Source organism: Acipenser ruthenus, chromosome 10, assembly GCF_902713425.1.
Source record: "Acipenser ruthenus chromosome 10, fAciRut3.2 maternal haplotype, whole genome shotgun sequence".
NCBI classification, from domain to species: Eukaryota; Metazoa; Chordata; class Actinopteri; order Acipenseriformes; family Acipenseridae; genus Acipenser; species Acipenser ruthenus.
The window spans coordinates 33,628,377-33,651,661 of record NC_081198.1 but is presented as its reverse complement, the minus strand read 5'-3'; positions in this window follow the sequence as shown (position 1 = coordinate 33,651,661).

Genomic DNA, 23,285 nt, shown 5'->3' with positions numbered 1-23,285 from the left:
ATACTGCTGTGCTCTGCTAATCCTGGAAAGAGTGTTTTGTTTCACTAGTTCCCAACTAAATATATAGTGGCTGGTAAACATTAGATGAGGCAATAGACCATATTTCAAGGTGACTGGCATTGCACTGCAAGTTCAAGAACACTGAACTGAGGTTGCTGTCGTCACACGTTCACTAAAGATGTGCAAAGTTTAAAAGCATTTTTATTAAATAAAATATTCACTGAATATTTTATTAAATAGTCACTGAATCCAGTTACATTCTGGAAAGGTACAAGTAGAATTATTATAAAACACAGTTCACTTAAGGATAGGTGCATATTGTTCATTATTCACATAATTACTTCTCTCCAATTGGGACCACTAAAGGACAAACAACTGCTTGGTATTTTTTTTAAGTCGCTGCCTCATACCATAGCTAATCCAGTGTGTCACACCATTGATTTTAAAATAGCTTCATTGTTGTATGACAATTGACAGGCAGTTAGTGCCACAGTTCACTGAATGTACTACCATTGAATAACCAATGCTGGGTTCTTTGTACTGAATGTTTTGTCACTTAGATCACCAGTATTGAGTTGTTTGTATTGAATTCGATGGCTCTCAGACCCCAGTACTGTGTTCTCTCTCTATTATCCATATGCATTGCAACACCTGTGGCATGGCAGTTCTAATCTCCTGAAATGTGATTAATGAGAGCAATTACAGCTGTCAGACAGTTTTCTCATTGTACCAAGGTATGGAATGCAATGAAAAGCAGCAGGGAAAACCTGCCAGTGGCTGCTGCCCTATGACGTCTGCTAAATACATTAGAATCTTGCGGCACCTTTCACACTAGACCCACACAGGTGCACTCAGCCTTGTCTGCCATTTCAGTGCACAGGGATAGTTTGTTCCTGAACCGTGGGGAAAAGTTGGCCTTACTCCATTATAAAAACACACAGTGTGCAGTTTCCCATGGTTACAATGCATTTACCATAGTTCACCATTAATTCATACCTCAAGCAATGAAGCAATGCTTACTTTTGCATAACCATGCTTTCACTATGCTTTATTACATATTGCTATGTTTTTAGTACCTAACCAAAGTAAATCTGAAATGTGTAGTCATTTTCCAGTTTACCAAGCTTGGTTTTTACAGTGCATTTTACAAATTTAACCATGTACTCCTTTCCCTTACTATACTTTGCTATGGTTTTACCACTACAGTAAACTTACAGGGCAGTACAGACCCATTTTTAAATGTACAGTAAGTACTTAGTGCAATGTTGTAGTATTGTCTTAGTATAGCGCGCAATTTTTCAGATAGACTCAAGCAGCTGATACCATTTATATGTCCAAATATAAATGGTTACCGCTGTTGTGCCGTTTTCCCAATACTACTGCATCTGCTCTTGAGCTACAGAACCATTGCCACCTAGTACACACCATAGCATTGTCACTGTAATACTGTGGGCTGATATTGAAAGACATTTGCAAGCATCCAGTTTGGCTCTAGGGAAAAAACTTAAAAAGTAGTAATATAAGTGCTACATTGAAGTGAAGTAAACAAAGCCAGAAACTAAACAAGACTTGGATGGAGTTTTGATGAGCCACAGGTATAAAAGTCCACCTGAAAACATTCCAAAACAAAAGTGCTTAACAGGCTAAGATCTGTATGACAAACTTTTGTTAGGAGCACTGTATACTTGCTTTTTGTTTACAAGTTTCCTTCAAAACCTGGTCTGGGGAGTGTTGCTTCTTCAAACAGAAAATGTTGGCATAAACGTAGAGTAATACATATGCTAGCTAAAAAGGATAACACGGAAAAACTGACAAACTTTAAAATCTACCCCTGTGGTATTTTTTACATTTTAAAATATTTAGACTATTCGTGAAATTAATTTTATAGTTTAATAGTTGCTTTCAGGGTAATGGGCAGCAGTGTGGAGTAGTGGTTAGGGCTCTGGACTCTTGACCGGAGGGTTGTGGGTTCAATCCCCAGTGGGGGACACTGCTGCTGTACCCTTGAGCAAGGTACTTTACCTAGATTGCTCCAGTAAAAACCCAACTGTATAAATGGGTAATTGTATGTAAAAAAATATATATATATATAATTGTATATAAAAATAATGTGATATCTTGTAACAATTGTAAGTCGCCCTGGATAAGGGCGTCTGCTAAGAAATAAATAATAATGATAAAAACACTTGTTCATGTGAAGTGTAGTTGATGCTGGGCAACGACAATGACATCTTTTTTTTTTTTTGTTAAAGTTGATGTCAGACTGACAGTATTGTCCGGGTTTGGTGCTGGTCTTAAGCGACATCTCCAGATCGTGTTAACCGTCTAATTAGACACGACAAACAAAAACACTCACGGTTATTTTACAGTTCTCCTTTTTTGGTTCGATCCTAACCATAACAAAAGGAACAGATCACCTAGCCACGTCCCCTTTTGTACCGTCAGTCAGGCCCCCTTGGTTAGTGAGTGCAACCATTTCTCCTCCAATTTGTGGTTGCCACATCGCTTCCCTTCTGGGGCAATGACTTGGTGTACCGTAGCTCCGCCCCCTTTCTAGATGGCCGACTTCCATCTGTACCTTGGAATGAATTGTCAGACCAAGATTCATTCTTTCTCTGTCACAAAAATGTATGCAGTCAGGACATAATGTACCGGTACATTGCATTTTTGTATAGATTTCTTTACATTGAAGTTCACCGTAAATGTAATTACTTCAAAATAGGTTTTCAAAGGACTAAAACAATTAAACACATATTAAAATAGGGCCCTAAATAATGAGTATGAACAGATGTCATTTTGGCTGATGTAAAAATAGGTTCAGAAATACATCTAGGTTTCAAATGTGAGTACTTCTTCAAAACACCTGTTTCATCAGTCTATAGCATTTCACAATTGAATGTTTAATTAGTTCAGTTTATGACCAACAGTTTTATCTTTGATGTTCATCGTTTGGTATCCGTGTTACAGGGATGCTTTACATTAGTATTGTTTGTGATAGGTGAGCAAGGGGAGACTCAGGCTTCATTAAAGGTTAACAAACCTGATCTTCTTACCCCTCATTAATTTAACATCATTTACACCCTTATTATTTGTATTTTATTCAATACTTGCGCCACCTGAGCATTTCTCTCATCCTCTATGGTGCCAACAGGGACAGTTAACACTTGATAATAATTGTTAGCAACTGCCACTGTAAAAATCGCACCCAATTATTCTTTCTATGATGCATCTTCTTATACAACTGTAAACATTGCACACATACAGTACAGACGGTACACATACAGAGCACAACAACAATATTTATTGTCAGCAATATTTTTATTTAAATTGTCCATGTGTGGAATAGAAGCAGGTGACATACTGTGTGTTCCACTCTTTTCACCCCCACCCCCCGAATCCAAGGGCCCAGCCTGGGAATTCTCTGTCTGAGCAATAGTTATCGATGAAGTGGGATGAGGTGAAATAGCCCAACACATTTTACCTCCACAGAGAGTGCAAAGGCCAAAGTGGGTTCCCAAATAAGATCGTCAACTATCCACAAGCTGGATTTGAACCTCGTATTTCTGTTATCCTGTCAGAAATTACATTTTGCAGTGTTCTGAAAAGTGTTTAACAGATTACATTGGTATTTTAAAGTGGTTGTAAAAATGTTTAAACAAGGATTTTATTAGAGCAATGTATCATGCTTGCTCTTTACCATGACAGCTTTGTTTCCAAAAGCCTATTGTGTAACTTGGCTGATGACTGTAGGATATGATACTGTTCGTGTAACAGGGTGGGTATCCAGGTAAGTAAATACATTTTAGTTAAATGTTCTCATTTAGTATTAATGATGACCATTATGCTGCTTCCCTAAAAATAGCCAGCATTCATTTACAAAGTGCTCAGTCATCTTCAAAGTTTCCAGCTCTAAAAGATATAGCCATGCACTCCTGCCAAAAAAATACACAGACCACTTATTTATAACCTATCTAATTAACCAATTACCACTCATTAACCTTACCAGTTTTCCTGAATCATAAGGTGACGATAACACAAAACATGTAACATATTTTTATAGTAAAAAAAAAACCCTTTATAAAATAAACCCTAATTTAACTATTTTGCAGTGTTTAGATTGTTAATCAATAGCTTTTTAAATAATTGCAACTGAAGTGCATCAAATTGGGTTGTACTACTGTTAAGCTAATGTGAAACTGCAACTCTGGAGGGCCATTCTACAAGTTTAATGTGTATAATTAAACAATCAGTTACTTAAAGAGCTGAACAGGGATTCCAGTTCATGTTAATTCATGGCTGGAACAAAGACCTGGACTGGAAATGCCAAATTGCCTAACCGACTGCCCCCCCAAGGAAAACCCCAAAACAAAACAACTGAGAGACTTCAATACCATATTTTTTTCTTTACTACAGAGAGATCTGTTACCTGAAGTTATGTTTATTTATGCATTTCTTCTGTTAGTTCTATTTAAATATCCACTGCTGTAAACAAATGGTCCCCCTTTTGTTACCATGAAGATCTTTTGGTTCTTTTTACTTTTAATTTAATATAAATTGCAATAGTGGTTCCTAACTTGGCCCTCAGGGTCCATTGCAGTCCAGGGTTGTTCCAATTAATCCTCAGCCAGTTCAATAAAGCAATTTAGAAAAAAAAATATCTTCACTATAGGATCTTGAGGAGCCACACTCTTATGGGGTGAGATCTCGGACAGCTGTCACAGGTTAAATCAAAGCTGTGTAATGGGACCCCTCGACACCCTGCAAACGAGGTAGAAGGGGGTAGGAGGAAAGGTACTTTATGGCAAGTTCCACCATTTAAACAATTGAGGTAAACCAATGAGCAAAGAAGAGGGGCTAGCCTCTAGAATAGTGACAAGTCTTTAATAAAAAACAAAACACAAACAGTTTCTTTTAGGTTCATAATCACTCTATGTGCTATATATGACATTATCTGATTGTATCATGACCTTTAGAGTAAAACTGACCACAAGCATTGCATCTTAATTATCTGCATTCCCAGAATTATACATCTTTATATATATATATATATATATATATATATATATATATATATATATATATATATATATATATATATAGTGAGCTTGGAGCTCTGTTTTGGGGTGGAAAATCACAACTTTCGAGAGGGTTGCCAGAAAATAAAAGCCTAGCCCACTCATCGGGCCCTAGTCTTAACTGCTTCAGGTCCCTAGTCTTAACAGTTGGGCAAGGCTAGCCCCCACCCAACCCAAACACAAAACACCGCCTCACACACTTTGGGGTGTTAAGGGTTCAGTTACTTGTAGGTCTCCTGGCCTGCAATTCCACCACTCGCCACCAGGAGGACTCTCAGGTAAGTTTTCCTTTCTAGTCTCTGCAATTGTATTATCCGTGCTCAGGGTCGTACACAAACTTTCTTTCTGTTTCCAGGTTCCACCGATGAGCAAGGGTGCCCCCTACAGGTAAATCCCGGGCAAAGAGAATGAAGTAATCCCAGCGTTTATAAAGTACAAATGAAGAAAAGAACAAGGCTCGTTTTCCCCAACAGAGCCAACTCAAAATACCACGTGCTTGTTCCAGCCAACAACGAAAAATAAAAGTCTTGAAATTAACTGGGTTGGCTCTCTATCAAACAGTCCATTACTCGTGGTTCCAACACACAGTTATATGCTGCAGGGATTTCTCATCACCGCGTGACCTGGTAATCCTTTTGAATAGTACACAGTCCTTAAAACAAGCATGGTTTGAGTAAAGTGCTACTTGTTATAAAATGATACAGTCTGCGGTGCCAGCGTTATTTTACAAGCGGTTTATCTCCTGAACCATGCACTCCAAGTTCAGTTAACACGCTTCTAAAAACAATGTCAACACACTCCACACTCGTGTTACAGCAGGAATAAAACAGTCTTTGGCTGCTGTCTTCACTCACAGCTCCCAGCGTAAAAACATACGACACAGGTTTGCCCTGCTGCTGTTCGGTTTTCGTACCCCGCTATTCGCCACCTTATATAATGCTCCCCTCCCCCCTTCCAGCTGCTATTAATTAAACCCCTTTAGCCATCCCAGAAAGTAGAGCCCTACGGCAGTTACCCTGTGGGGTAATTAAAGATGTATCACACAATTCTCTTCATGATAAATTGCCCTGTAGTAATGCAACTATAGAACCTCACCTTTCTATGTTGCATTATTACTTACTCTTGCATATTTATCACAATGTGTGTATATATATATATATATATATATATATATATATATATATATATATATATATATATATATATATATATATATATTAATTTATTGTTGATTTATTGTAAATTAGTGTAGATTTGCAAGATAAGATTACCATTTGCAACCACTAGAGGTCCTTATATAATGTCGTCGCCTACTTTACAATAGAGAAACTAATATTGAAAATTTGCAAGAAAAAGCAACAGCCATCTTGAAGAGTTCATTCTTTTTACATATACCTTTTATGCAAAGCATTTTCAATATTTGGGATCTGTTTTCCAGATTTATATAATAAAGTCATTATTTATTTATTTATTTATTTATTTATTTATTTTATTAATTGCTTATATATTTTATAAATAATTGTAGGACGGTTGTAACCTCACACTGAACAACAATATTAAAAAAATATTAATTTAAAAAAACAAACAGTATTTAGTAAAAATCACCTCATGTTTTATATCTATTTAAAACTATCTACAACCTAAGCTCTTAGCATAGATTTTCTAGTCACACCCTAGGTATAATTCTCCTATTATGGCAAAAGATAAATGGGAAGCAATTGGATACTGGATTTGTTATTTTATTTTAATGTTTTTTGTTATTTCAGGTTATGTATTCAACAGTATATTATTTTCACATACAGCAACATTATGTATAGGGATGTTGTTCTCGGTACTAATACATATTCAGATGTTTGTGGGGTTCATATCTGAATACATTTCAAGTATTTAAAGTCTATGATTTGTAAAATGGATTCCTGTCTGTAAATACAATGTAGCCCTCTACTGTACTGTACCAGCTACTCAAAACTGAAACTGTAAAATTATCATATAATAATAATAATAATAATGAATATTCTCAGTCGCAGTGTAATAATATACAAAACAATATTTTAATGCATGTAAATGGATTACATGTGTTATATGGATAGAATCATTGTTTCTCATATTAAGTTTTACTACAATTTAAATTATACATGTCATTTAACTATGTAACTGACACATGTTTATCTGTAACACTGTACATGGTGAACATGCATATTGCTTTGATATTGTATCAATCTTCACCAAACTTTTTCAATCCTAGCCTCCTTGGAATTGCATTTTACTATAATATTCCACTTACTGTGCACTTATTACTCTCTGTACATGTATGTGCCTGCCCTGGTTTTCATATAAGGTAATGGCTGCAGATACCGGAATACAGACTGTAGTTTGTTATACAATGCAATAGTGGTTCCCATCTTAGCCCACGAGGTCCGTTGCAGTCCAATACTGTTCCAATTAACCCTCAGCCAGTTCAATTAAATAGTTTAGGAAAAATGATCTGTACTGGGATGCCTCTTGAGGGCCAGAGTTGGTTTGTAGGTTAAAGACATTTAAATTGTGGTTTATCATGTTTTTCCCCACATTCATTTAAAAAAATTCACCTTGGCTTCAAAGTATGTTATTGTTAGACAAAATACTGTATGATTTTGACATACACATTCAAGCTGTTCTCGGTGTAAATCTACTGAGGTATAACAAATTAATGTGAGCAACGTACTGTGTATCTGGAATACATTTTCAGAGCAAGTTTTATTTAAACAGGTTTATCAGAACAGAATGATGCAAGACAGGTTTGATGCAAGACGGCACTTGGGAGATTCATTAGCACATACATTCTAGAAAGAGTGGAAAGGTATAATTAATGTGGCTTGATAAGGAACCACAGGATATTTTTGTGCATTGGCCAACTTTGAGACCTGGTCTGCTACATGAAGCATATATGATGACGGTGATAAGGGACTTCTCAAATTTAAAAGATTGATATACTGAGGATGGATTCAAAACTGAAGCACCTTCCATCTTCAATACACATGCTGTATGTTACTATGTACTGTATAAATAGACTGTCCCTCAAAACTTTTTGGTTGCACGTCAGTTTTCAGTAACAATGGATAAGACTGACAGCCTTTGATAGATAGTAAAAAGCAAATTAAGCTAAGGGTCAAGTTGATTTATGGTTCTGCCACAATATTTATTCTGATGGTGGTTTTATGAATTAGACAAAAAAACATCCTTTGTGTGGAGGTAGTACTATTACTTTTGGTGAATGCTAGACTCTCGTAAATCAGACGCAGTTGGAAGCAGACCCGGTTCAGTGTAGATCATAATCTGATGATCAACAAAGCTGACGTTACAGTCGAACCTTTATTACTGCGCAGTTTATGCTTAATTGATCCATTGATAATTTATTATACATAAACACATGTCAAAGTATGATTGATCTTACCAAGTATTATTTTTGCTTTGCTTTACCCCTCTGCATGTTTTATAGTGGTGTTTGTTAAATGAAAGTGACAACAACATGTGAGAGCAACACATAGGGTCAAGGTTTTCTGCATCACAATAAGAGTACTGGTTCAGTTTCCCCATCATATCCAAGTCCTCAATAGTCTGGATCAGTTAACTTGCCGTACATATGCAGTGCAAGTGTTATCACTGGCTGAGCTCCTGCGTGCAAACATGCAACGAAGCACCAACAAGAACTTCCTGCAGCAACATGTCACCAGACGTTGATAGAATTTGGCCTGTCAGACAGACATTGTTCCATGTTTAATATTGAGACTACAGCAATTATGAAATCATATTTGTTTTTAAATTGCAACATTGGCTTGGTTTAGAGACACAAAAAAAATTAAGTCACCTTTTTGGCATGCTATTTCGGTAGTACCTTTCGGGCAATTTTGATTTGCATGTAGTTTTCTTTTACATTTTTTATATAAAAATATGGGAGGGTATATTTAAATTGTTCTGTCAGTGTTCCAATTTGGCCTTGCATATATTGTGCAGCTTTCGTAAACAGGGTTTACGAGAAGTTTTTAGGTTGTGTTGAATAAAGTGTAGCCTTATTTGGCCAAAAAAATTAAATTAATAAAAAAAGCGAGGGAAACAAAAGCCCAGACATAGCATTACACAAATACCAGCTTTAATTAACCCTGTTAAACCTTTTCTGATGGTCCCGGATATTTGGACGCTGTTGATAACACCTCCGGCACTATGAAGAAATCACGCTGATGTATGTTGAGGAACGATTCAGTGACACCAATTATGTTGATCGAGTAACTTACAGTATTCAAACTGAATTGGGAGCCATTAATTGAATTCACAGTTTCAGTTTGCCTGGTCTACCATTTCTAAACCAATGTAAGATTTAATTAATGATTGTTTCAACCACATAAAAATTCTGATGGTCTCAGGGGCAGATTCCTGCAAATTTTGAGTGATGATGTTCAGGGTGTCATAGGTAGATCAAGAATATTCAATATGTCTTATGATGCAGTAGCTGGCACCATTTGTTGTTTTATCAAGGAGCTACCCAGATTGCATTGCTCCACAACTTTAACACACACTTCGCAAATCTTGGCAAGAATTGTTTGACAGCCATGCAGTGATATCACACATATATTAAAAGAATGTACACTACAAAAAAAGTTGTTGTAAACATTCAAAGTTGTTGTAATGTGATTTAGTTGACTCAAGTCTCCCATGATCCTTCCAAATCCATGATATGTCAGAGGCCCCTTTGGAATAATGTATAACTCCAATAAACTCTGCATATCCAAGCTATTTCCTTGTGCCCACTTGGCACTGAATTGTCTCACAAACTCTGGGGATTTTGTTAATCCAAGAAACCCACATACAACCTTGACAGTCTCCAAGGTTTATTGTTTTGTTCAACACCTGGATATTTTTTTTAATTGAACTATATTTACAAATGCATGTAAATATAAACCACCTGTCAACAGTGACTGCTCAAAAATACTACATCAAGGTCAAGCATCACCACTCCCTACCTGAGAGAAGTATAGAAAACATGGGTTTATAATCTATAACATTCTTTGTTTTTGTGGCAAATTCAATAATCTCACCTCTGATTTCAAACCAGTACTTTCTTAAATGTGTGCTTGCTACATTATTCTTCATTGCACTTCAGCAACCTCTACTGGTCAAGCACGGCACTATTTGGAGATTTCACAGTCTGGGCCCTTACCTCCAAGATTTAGTAGCTTGGTAACATATGTCATTATATTTAGTGGGTGAAAAGAGTGGTATCAACCAGCTGATACTGGATTTGAAATCAAAATCGGCTCTTCACACAGTTCTTCCAATGCCTTCCCTTCTGTTATTATTCACTGAAAATTGTTGGATTGCTTATATATATATATATATATATATATATATATATATATATATATATATATATATATATATATATATATATAATTGCACACTATGCCCCAAAGAGGCTTCCTGTTCTAGTTTCATTGTATTATTAATTAGTTCAAATCTAACCTTGGGGTACTTGATAATACATATATATTAATTAATGCTACAGACTCATGAAAGCTGTTTCCTGTCACTATGATGTATCTGCACGTACAAAAGATGTACTTCTGTACCTGTGAAAGCAGGCAAAAAGCTTGGCCCATCCACCCTTTTCAGAGTAGATTACCTAGATTAGTGGGTTTTGTTTGAGGTAATCTAGGTAATTAACATTTAAAGTGGAACTCAATTACAATATACTTATTTTCAAATAAAAAATACATTTGTATTAACATCCTGCAGCAGTGATACAGCACAGGCCCATAAAACAGATAAACACATAAACAAATATATTTTTTGAACTGAAAAATAAAAAACTCCCATTGTTAATATAAAAACTGATTATACACTTGTAATTTAGATTCCAGAATCAGGGGATTGCTTAGACTCTCTAGTAGTACTGAGAAAAAGTCAGCGTCGGTGTATAGGAACCTAATGCAGGAGTTAGTGTCGTGTTAAGGTGTGCAAACAATGAAACAGAGCCTAATTGGCTCCCTCATGTTCTAGATGTTTCCATGCACTGTGCTATATTGGTAGCTAATTCTCTACCTTTGCCATACCACAACAGATCTCTATAAAGTAGCTGAGGATAAACCAAAACAAAGATCAGCGATCATATGAAGTAGCGAACAAAAGACATTGAAGATTTTTAACATGTATGTTACATGTTTAAATGTAAGCAAACTGTGGGTATTTGTTTAAATATTTAGGTCCATCAATAGAGTATCTGACAGGGTTTTTTTCCCCCCGACTAACCTTGTAAAGATGACTTTAACTGTTTAATTATTTTATTTTATATAAAAGGGATTCGTCCCTGTCACACTAGAAACAATAGTGTTGGTGCATGGTGCATTTAACATCTTGGAAATGTTACCTTTATTTTTACCTCTTCCAACCAGAAGCAGGCCTGAGAGCTGCTAGGCGTCTGTTAGGAATGTGGTCCTGAGGATGCTGGGTAGTGATTGCTAAGGGCCAGGTGTTGCCTACAGCATTAGAGCAATGCATTCTGGTACACCAATTCTGATTTATAAAAAGGGCTGTGTGTCTTGTTTTCCGGTGGTTTATTTTTAAAACTCAGAAGTTAAAAGTACTCCTGTGGCTGCTATATAGCTCTTTTTTCCCTCACTGTAAGAGCAGATGGTACACCAGTGTTACATTAACCTGTCCCCAGTGGATGTAACAAATACTGCATTTGCTATATATGATATTTTTAAAATTCAGTAGGGCAGAGTGTTGCAGTGAGACAGGTTAAAGGTTATACACAAGTGTACCAGCTGCAGTTAGAGAAGACATGTTTGGAGCCCATTTGTCCTCTAGATTAAAGGGACATAGCTAAGATGTACAAGTACAAATACAAATACGTATAGGGGTGCCACCTGCTAGTTAGTTTGGTGGGTCCTGTCCTTGTATTACTTAATAAAAGAATGTAATTTGGTATAATCGTAGGATAATTTAGGAACAATAACTTTAAAATATAGGAGGCACACTATTTGTATGAGTAGCATACTTCTTTACCTGCCTTGTACAGCAATGTGATATTAAAATTAATTTGAGCATGCGAATAAAGAACATGACAACAAGTAATGGCACGCCAAAGCTGTGGGCATTATAACTCCTCACGTCCATTATCTATCCAGTCTCTTCAAATCCCTAGTTATCAATATTTCCAGCAACAATCCATGCAAAATGCCAGTGATAATTTTGCATATCCTCTGGTTACTTCTACTCTCATGTCAGGTAAACTTAATCTGAAAACTTGTGGGTGATTCAAGAGGATAAACTTAATTGTAACAGCCCGCAAATTGTGAAATTATTTCAGTGGAAGTGAGTGCATTTTTAAAATCATTCTTCTTAACAATGACTTTTATACAAACTCTTCTGCTGCCATCAACTATATTTACATTGTCTCCATTCTTGCATGGTACCTGTCATAGATCTGTACCCTTATAATATTTTAAGGGAAAGAACAAACTATGTTATAACAGCAACCTAGATTGTTCATCATCATAATAACCCAAAAGTGTTCTTTTGGCATCCCTGAAACCCCTTTTCATAATTATCAGATTATCGTGTATTATTCTATCAATTACATTTTTTTTCTCCATAATTTAAAGATAAACTTGCTGCTGTCTAATCTACTGTTTACTCTTAAACCTTTTTTGTTCTTCCCCATGGACAAATGTATAACATGTTCAGTCAGCTATTATTACACTGTCCATGATGGATGACACATCAAGTAATTCTGAAAAATGAACTCTGGTGATAAGACTGCATCACAGAGCAACATATATGCTAATTGGGGAAATCTAAGTTAGGCCAAATATAGTCAAAAGTACTTTTTTTTAAACTACTATATTATAAAAGTGAGCGCATCTTAATCCTGATCTCAACATCTGCTACTTTTCGGCCCTCTCTAAAACACAGACGGACAGTAGTGCTGAAGTGTGTAAAATAATAAAAAAAAAAAATAAAAAAAAAAAGAAAACTGACTTATGGTTCAGCATTCCCTACACCAGTTATTTTATGTATATGCTTTACATAGTTTGGTAAGCCTATTTATTGTTTTTCAACATTTAATTAAATTCAGTTACAAGTTATAAATATAAACTAGGTACTATCGAACAAGGTATGAAGAAGTATTCTTTCCAGATTTACAGAGTGAAATTCCTGCACCTAGTTTCCACCATCCCAGACACTTTTGTAAGGGCCATATTAACACATGTCTGGACATTGCCTTTCATCAATTGCAAGTGCTTGAGTGAGTTTGCTGTGTTGTTGGGAAACAAAGATATTAATTACTGGTGCCCTACCCTGGAGAGAACAGGGTTTTACACAGACATAGCTGAGAGGGAATGGGAACATTCAGGTGCCAAACATGGGTAAGGCAGAAAAATGTTGGCACGGAGAACCCCTGAAAATTTTGAAACCCTACCTGGAATACAGCAAGCTTTAAATAGAACAAGGCGTTACCCCCTTTTCCTATTGCCTAGTTGATGTTGATGTGTTGAAACTGATGAATTACAACTTGCCTGGAAACTATGAAGAAAAAACATAATTTTCAATAATTTAGATGGAGAGATTTGGCCTTCAAAGCAATGCAGACATGCATTGGGAACACTAGTGTGCTGGGTGGGATATTTTTGGAGTAAAACATTTCCAGTTAGCTGGGAGGCTGCCTTAAAAGCTTATACCTCTGTTGCATGCTGTTCCTTTAATGTTGATGGTCATTTAACTCCTGTTGTAACATCACATCAATGCCAGGGCTACGGCTTCCTTTTAGAATGGTTTAATTTAGCATTGTTGTCTTATATAGCTTTGCCATTGCTATACCAAATGCCCAGATTCTGTAAACAGATAATCCTGTTGCTTTAAAAAAATTGCATTTACCACAGCACCATTTCCTACCAGATTAATCAGAGGTGAGCAAACTGGTGCTGTTCTTCTATACTTTATGTTGAGTTATTTGAGGCAAGTTCAGGTTTATTATCAAGTCTTGTATTTTTACTGAAATCGTTGTTAGTAAAACACACACCTATAGTACCTGGGGTATTTTACACGTCCCTTTATTACGTTTTGTTAAAAATTACTCTTCATTTAAGGTAAATATTCCACTATACAATATAAAAATGAATGTGATTTAAGATAAGAAACAGGTATATTTGATTATAGTAGTTTTTGACCTTACACAATTAAGTCCTGTATTACCATTACAGCACAGTGGAAAATAGGGCTAATGTTACCAAACTCGAAATATACAAGTTGGGTCCCTGAGTTGCTCACCTGACAAAGGCACGGCAATGTGGTGTGCAGGGTGTCATAGAGTCAGGGGAGTGCAAATTGGTGTTCTGGCTGTGTGACGTTGCAGATATAGCTATCCTCATCAAAGTTTTGTCTTGCCAAATGAATTCTACAAAATGATATGATTCATGGCTGAATGTTTTAAAAATTGAAATAATGCAAAAATGTCCGAAAGGATTGTGTTTTCACATAAGAAAAAGTAAAAAAAAAGTTCCCATAAAATTCAGTGCTGTATACAGTAGTTATTTTTTCTACATTCACCTTCACTATATTCATTCGCATTCTGATTGACAATCGCTTCAGAAGCATATTTACTAATAAAGCAAAAAAAAAACTGTCTGCAGGTAACAGCAATGTGAACAAAGTAGAGTACTTGCATTCTGCCATGGTGCGATGTTGACGAATTATTAATGATACTTCTTGATGGAACATGAACACTTACAAGAGTTCACTCTTAGGACTCCAGCAGTACTGCTTTCCTTATCTGCATAATTCTCATCTTGGAGGCTTTAAAATCCACATCTTACTTCCCTGTAGTGTGAGCAACGTTCTTTGAGTTGCTAAATAGGAATTCAAATGGTGTCTGCCTAACACTGAAAATCACACTAATGTGGACTCTATAATTATCTTTTAATAGTGGGAGGGTTGCTGGGGTGTTTTGGTATACATATCTGTTTTGTTCCTCCACCATTATGATGTTGGTTGTTTTATCAATCCAACAAGGCATTCAGATGTTATCCACCTCACATGCTTTCATAAAAAGCTAATTTAGAAAAATTGTACAAAGTTACTATGTAGATTGCACACACAATTAAAAATTATAAACTGACACATTCAATTTGTTTTACAGTGCACAATATAAATGATCAAGAAAACAGAACATGCTAAATTTGCATTCACCATTTGTGTCCTACCTTCTAATCTACATCAATTCATTGTGGCATTAGAGAGAGGCTAAAAGATTATGACGATTGAGGGATTAAAGGATTATTGGAGAATTGATTGGAGTTTTTAAGTTTCTAAGAAAAAGTTAACTTTAGCCAATATTTAAATTGCAGGAAAGAGAATAGAACCAGAGGACACAGTTGGAAAATGAACAACATTCTGGGACAGAGGAATAGACACTTTTCGCACACCTGGAAACCAAACCTAAAACATATAAACTGTGAACATGTTAGCTCTCCTGAGCCTTCACTGAAGATATGAACCCAGTTCCATTCTACAGTAAACAGAAAAGGCACAGGGGCAGAATGAAAATTGTTCCCCTTAAAGCAATTTCTCCTTTAATGATTTACTGACAGGTGAAAACACTGCTTGTACTTTTTGCTGACTGATGTTGCATTTATTGTGCTGGCAACCTTACTTAGAAAACTTAGAATTCAATAATTAAATGCCACTGAAAACCTCAATATACCAGAACACAAAAATGACATTTGTGTTTGAATTATTTTCAGCCAATGATGCTTACAGTACTTACTAAGTATTAATCTCATGCCAACGTGTGCATTTTGGGAGAGAGCACTACAAAGCAAAGCAGAACGGTTATGGTTGCTCAAACTGTACTAAATGACATCTCTTATATAATAAAAGAAACTCCCCAAATTGTTATTATGAACTAGAAATGGGAGCTTTTGTGAACAAAAACAAACAATCCCCGGTCCCCTAATCCATGTGGAAATGTGTCATTACTATGTCCACAGGATACAAACTATGGCAGTGAAAGAGTAATATTTACAGTGCAGGACACCATCTATAATGGTACTTTATTGATAGAATCATAAAATATAATGTACCCACTATAAAGACTCTAGGTCTGTGTCATTGATATGGCCAGAGTTAAAAGCTACTCAGCAGTGAAATGGATAATTTATACTGGATGTAAAAAGTCACATGACCTCAATATGGCAGCCATCTCTTCATGTATGCCAAGATATTTAGTGAGCAAAATATGTAGTATGAAGGGTTAATATAAGCCTGGCAATATATTAAGTAACTTCCTCAAATGGTTTCTAACCAACTATGCTACCCAGCTCCTGGTCCAGGCCCTGGTACTCTCCCGCCTAGACTACTGCAACTCCCTCCTGGCTGGCCTCCCTGCGTCCGCCACCCGTCCGCTCCAGCTCATCCAGAACTCTGCTGCCCGCCTGGTGTTCTCTCTGCCTCGCTTCGCCCACGCTACTCCACTACTCCGCTCGCTCCACTGGCTCCCGATCACCGCTCACATCCAGTTCAAGACTCTTGTACTAGCCTACAGATGCCTTGACCAGACTGCACCCAGCTACCTCCAGACCCTCATCTCTCCCTACACCCCCACTCGACCTCTCCGCTCCGCCTGCACTAGAAGACTAGCTCCACCTCCGCTACGCTCCCCTGCCTCCAGAGCCCGCTCCTTCACCACCCTTGCTCCGCAGTGGTGGAATGACCTTCCTACAGATGTCAGGACTGCCCAGTCCCTGACCACATTCCGGCGCCTCCTTAAGACTCACCTCTTCAAAGAGCACCTGTAGAACTCCTATGTTTGTATCCTGGGACACTATCACCCTTCATGTAAATGTGCTTTATTTTGCTCTTATCTGCCCCCTATTTTACTGCATTTAATCCTGTACTTCAGAATACTGTAATCTGCCAAGTGTTTAACCTGTAGTACTTTGTATTTAATCACATCCTGATGTAACTATCACTATTATCTGCTGTATTATTGAATTGTGGTTTGTCACACTTGTACTTTGCTTGAACAAAAGTTATTGTATTTCTTGCTCTTATTGTATTACTTGTATTGTAACACTTGAAATGTATTTGCTTACGATTGTAATTCGCCCTGGATAAGGGCGTCTGCTAAGAAATAAATAATAATAATAATAATAATAAGATACAAGGCTTAGCCACAGTGGTGAAGGCAGCTTTGCAAATAAAATGTCAGGGAAGGGTTAAATAGTGAGAGAAATATAAAAAAGAAATAAAAATGACATGAGGCTACTTACTCTTTAATACCTTGAAAAAAAGTGTTATTCTGATTTCAGAAGTAGGGTACATTATACTTTGAGAAAAAGACAAGGTATTATTAGAGCGTATTCACTGTCAGTCTCTTGATCAAGGCTCCCACACCTGCATACAAAATCAAACTAAAGACAGTTATGTTGTGTTTTAAAAAGCTAGAAGACATATCTATTTGACAAATTGCCAGCTACATTTGACAGACACGGGACTAAAGAAATGTCCTTCTGAAAAGAAACCCTTCATCCAGGTATTCTAATTCTACTGAAACACCTGACCCACTCTTTAGGAGTTTGATTGGAGAGTAATTGGCCTGGTCATGGTCTCACTGCCTTTGTTTACAATTACCACAATGACCACCTGTCATTTCTTAGTGTAGACCTATGAACAATGATGTATTGTCCTACCATCAGGGGATTTAAAGCTAGAGTGATTATTATCCCTGAGATTTAGAAGACATTACCATCTGTCAGACAAATCTGCCTTGACAGGCTGCAATGAGGCCTTGTTGGCAGACAGCTATATAATGTAGGTAGTCCCATTGTAGACTAATTAGTGCAAATAAGCACTTCAGAGCACACCTTTTAGCAAGCAAGCAAGCTGGAGAAATGAGAAACCAAGCTGGCAACAGAAATAGGCGGTTGCTAAAATCTCATATTGTGTCAAAAAAATTAATTGAAAGATACATATGTAATAAATGGGTCTCTTGAAATATAAAAAAAGTTTACATCAATAAGCTTGCACATAAAATTTAAAACATAAAACAATTTCTTTTGGTGATTAAGTCAGATGAACCAATCACAGGCCAATTATTTCATGCGACTCCGCACATGAAAATAGTAAACAACATGGCATCGCCCATTGATGCTTCACTACCACAGTATTTTATTTGTGCAATTCATGTTGTTTCTGTGACCGATGAGACCATAAAGCCTCTAAAAAGGTAATGCAGGATTTAATCGGCAGATTCACAAATAAAACTGTGATCGAAAGGATTGAAAGGGCTCAAACGTAAAGCAAAGGATCAAGACTAACTGGTGTTCAGGCAACCTCTGATTGAAGTGGTAAAAGAAATGTAGCTGCCAAAATTCGAAATTGCACAGACTAAATCTGTGATAAAAATACACCAAGGAAGATTCGTGGAGTGGACATAATTGCAACAGAGCTTTGATACCACAAGGCCTGCTATGACACAAAGTAAGTAGTGTTTTGTCATACAGTACAATATTTGTATGTTTGTACTGACAGATACATGGATAAGAATAGTATCTGTGAAGTTCAATAAAAAAAACATTCACAGCCATTTTAGTTTATTTGGTGTGGAAAACTAACTAGAAAGTAACTCGAAGGACTCCAAATGCTTTCATAATAAATCCCATTCTCTTATTAGTTTAAAATAACACCGTGTAACAATTTTTTATTTTTTTTTTGGTTCCTGGGTAGTAAGTGTTATTTCCTAATTGCTTATGCCTCAAAAGTATAGAAAATGGCTATTATTACCCACAAACTTTGCTTTTGTGACCAGGACAGTGATATTTAGAAAATTACCTATTTTCCAGAACATTCTAGATAGATTCAGTGCTGAGTAAACTTGGAGTAACTTCTAGAACTTTCTAGAACTTTCCAGTAATATAAATAGTAGTATAAATACAGGCGCCTTAAGCCCACCAGTTCAGTTTAGTTCCAGCTGCCTAAGTGGATACATATCTGCATTTTTCTGAGAAGGCATCAAGAGGCTGCAAGCATCCGGCAGACGCATTTTGCTATGTCTGCGGCCAATTTATCAAGACAAGAGCGAAAAAGTACTCTGTGGAAGCATCTGCTAAGATGTGTGAGGCCTACAAGGCATATTTCGGCATGCCTGTCAGGGATCAAGACAAACCCTGGGCACCTCATTTCACCTGCGAGCACTGCAAAAAAACTCTGGAAGGTAAGATGGACAATTGTTGCTCGGAATTTTATGTTATAAAATTTGTTAGAATTTTTAAAATTGTAAAAGTTTTTAATTTTAAAATGTTTTACAGTTTTCAATGTTTTACAGTTTTCAATGTGAAAAAATATATCATATATGAAAAATGTTGCGAGAATCTCTTACACATTAGTCATGGGTGAAATAAATGTATTTTTGTAGGATGGTAAGGAGGGGAAAAGAGAGCCATGAAGTTCGCTATCCCAAGAATTTGGCGGGAACCCACTGACCACTCAAGCAACTGCTACTTCTGCATGGTGGACCCTTCCAAACGTCGGACTGGCAAGAATGCACTTGCTATCACGTATCCGGACCTTCCTTCATCCATCGCCCCGGTGCCACACTGCCATGAGCTCCCCGTGCCCACTCCTCCGGAGAGAGAGCAGCCGTCTTTAGAAGTAAAGAGAAGGGTCTTTCAAGTACCTTCAAGACTTCTTCCCTAAGCTGTCTGAGGCAAAGGTCAAAGCCGGTGTCTTCGTCAGACCACAGATAAAGAAGATCCTGGAGTGCAATGAATTCCCCAAGAAGCTCACTAGTAAGGAGAAAGCGGCTTGGAACAGCTTTGTCGCAGTGGTTCGGGGCTTCCTGGGCAATCACAAGGCCGAAAACTATGTGGAGCTGGTTGAGACTCTGGTGAAGAACTACGGCACAATGGGCTGTAGGATGTCCCTCAAAGTCCATATCCTTGATGCTCATCTTGATTAATTCAAGGAGAACATGGGAGCATACTCGGAGGAGCAAGGCGAGCGCTTCCACCAGGATATACTGGACTTTGAACGCCGCTACCAAGGACAGTATAACGAGAACATGATGGGAGACTACATTTGGGGGCTGATTCGTGAAAATGATTTACAGTATAATCGTAAATCTCGAAAAACTACTCACTTCTAAATCTTCTGTAGTCATTTTTGTATTACTTTAGTATAAATACATGTTAATTTGGATTCATATGTTGTTTTTTTCTGTTTATGTGAACGAAAAGACACAAATTCGCCCGTTTTCTCATTGGAAATAGGTCAATTTCAAAATATCACTGTCCTGGTCACAAAAGCAAAGTTTGTGGGGAATAATAGCCATTTTCTATACTTTTGAGGCATAAGCAATTAGGAAATAACACTTACTACCCAGGAACAAAAATTGTGTTACATAGTGTAATATGTGTATTATGAAAGTGTTGCTGACTGGGCATTAAGTAAATAGCATTCTGATTATTCAACTGTGATAAAATACACACACACACACACATGCAGGTTCAGCACAAGACCAACCAAAGAATCAGACAGGACCAGAGAACCTCTACACAGGAGCTGTGAGACAGCATTCAAGAGCTGGCAACCCGGATGGGGAATACACCACAAGCTGCCCAAGCGGCTCGACGAGCCAATCATTTTTTGTAAAAGATGACGCCCCAAGATGATGTGGAGGCGTTCCTCATGACCTTCAAGAGGACTGCAGAGCGGGAGAAATGGCCGAAGGAGGAGTGGGCCGATCTGATCACCCCCTATCTCGCTGGAGAATCCCAGAAGGCATCTTCAAAAGTTGAGTGAAGCCCAGGATTACGGGAAGCTCAAGGCTGAGATCCTGACCCGGCTGGGAGTTACACCCACTATGAGGGCCCATCGCTTCCATCAGTGGAACTAGAAGGCTGGACAACCATCCGAGACCCAGATGTTCGACCTGGACCACTTAGCCAGGAAATGGCTCCAGCCAGACGCCTGAACCGAGGCTCAGATTGTGGAAACGATTGTTATGGATCATTACCAACGCTGCTTACCCAAGGAGGTTCGCTGGTGGGTGGGGAAGAACGAGGTGCTCTCTACAGATGCCCTAGTTGCCTTGGTAGAGCGATATTACACGGCTGGAGCAGGAGAGGCCTTGCACCCTGAGAAACCGTTCCCCTGGCCTGGGCGAACCAACGGACCAAGTAAAAATATTCCACCTTTATTTGGGGAGACTGAGCAGTGAGGAGCTGCGAGGCCTGAGCGAGACTGGGGATTAACTGGGCCGTCAAGAGCCGATCACAGGGGCATTGGGGCCCCCGCACCATTATATGTTATAATTGTAATAAGAAGGGATATTTTGATGCTAATTGTCCACAAAAAAAACCAGCCTATGCAATGTAATATGTGTAATAGACTTGAAACTTATTACATTTTTGTTGCCTGCCCTGTGGTTACTGCAATGTCTGTAGATGAACCCCCTGATGAGAAAAATATATGTAGTATGATTGTGGATGGACAAGAGGTGGCAGCACTGCTCGATTCGGGAAGCATGATCACTTTGGTCACGGCAAAATTAGTGCCGACTCCCGCCCGTATCCAACTGCTGTAGTGACCATGCAAACCGAGGCAGATACCCTGGATTACAAGGTTGGGGTAGTACCCAAAATGCCCTATTATGTGATACTGGGACAGTATTTTCCTAACTTTCAAAAGTTAAGAAATAAGTTGGCCCCGCCGCTTCAAATTATAAAGCAGAGATTAGTCTCTTGTCCACAAACTAACCCCGAAGCGGTCTTGGCACCCACGAATGCCTCAGGTGAAGTACTGCTAGGGGAAAATGAAATAGAACAGGTACAGCTGCTTGAACCCCCTGTGGTGGAGGGGGTTGAGGATGGAACTGAGGGGATAGGGAACCTTGAAGGAGGGGAGGTTTGGCTGCCAGAGATAGGGGAAGGCCCCATGAAATTTGGAACTGCGCAAGCGCAGGATCCTACCTGCAACACGCCAAAGGGAGTGTGAAGGTAGTTAACAGAGCCCCCATTAACCCTTTGCGGTCCATTGTCGGACTGGGTCCGACATTGCAATTATTCCTCACAGGTCCTTTGTCGGACTGGGTCCGACATCATTATAGCAACGCAATAAACGGGTGTTTAGTCGTTTTTTCTCCGGAAAAAGCCGAGAAAACCATTCAATTGCCGAGTGGTAGCGACAGGAGCCGAGACAAGTCGGAAAAAAAAAAAAAAAAAAAAAAAAGGCGTATTTCATGAATAGTCATACATGGTATCAGGTATCAGATAATGGGCGTCCATAATAAACAAGCTGGCTAAGTGCGTCAGCGCACTGAGACTATCATGGACATTTGCAGAGCTTTTTTCAGATGTTATAGTAATAAAATAATGACTTTGATCGCATTATTGAGGAGTTTGGTGATAAAACGAGTGATCTGGAGATGATCGATCGGTATGTACGACTATTATTATTATTATTATTTATTTCTTACACAGCTGAACGCTATAGCAAACAAAAGGCTGGGGAGGGGCTGGAGATGCCTAGTGTGTGCTTTGTTGATATGCAGGGCCATTTAAACCCGTTTGACTGTGAAAAAAAATACTTTTAAACAGCGCGTATAAAATTAACTGCGCGTGTGAAAATTAATTATTCCTGGCGTGCCTGACGTGCGATTAATAAATGGACCGCAAAGGGTTAATAAAGAGGAAATGGCCGCCACCTATCCCTATTTTATGGTAAAGAATGACCTGTTATACCAGGTAGCGAAGGTCAGAGTGGATGTGGTAGACCAGTTCATACCAAAGGATGGAGCTGAACCTGGCCCATGGCCACATATTAGGTTGGCACCTAGGGGTCAAGAAAACAAGGGAACGGGTGTTACAGATGGTTTAGTTGAGAGGTTCAATAGAACTCTTATGCCTATGCTCTGAAAAGTGATAGAAAAGGATGGGAAGAATTGGGATTATCTGTTGCCCTATCTGATGTTCGCTATTTGGGAGGCACCACAGGCATCACTGGGGTTTTTACCATTTGAATTAGTGTAAGGGAGACACCCCCAGGGGATATTGGACATTGGCAAGGAAACATGGGAACACAAGGCTACACCATTTCACAGTGTAATTGAGCACATCGCTGCTATGCACGACAGGATAGCCACAGTCACACCAATTTTTAGATAACAGCTACAACATG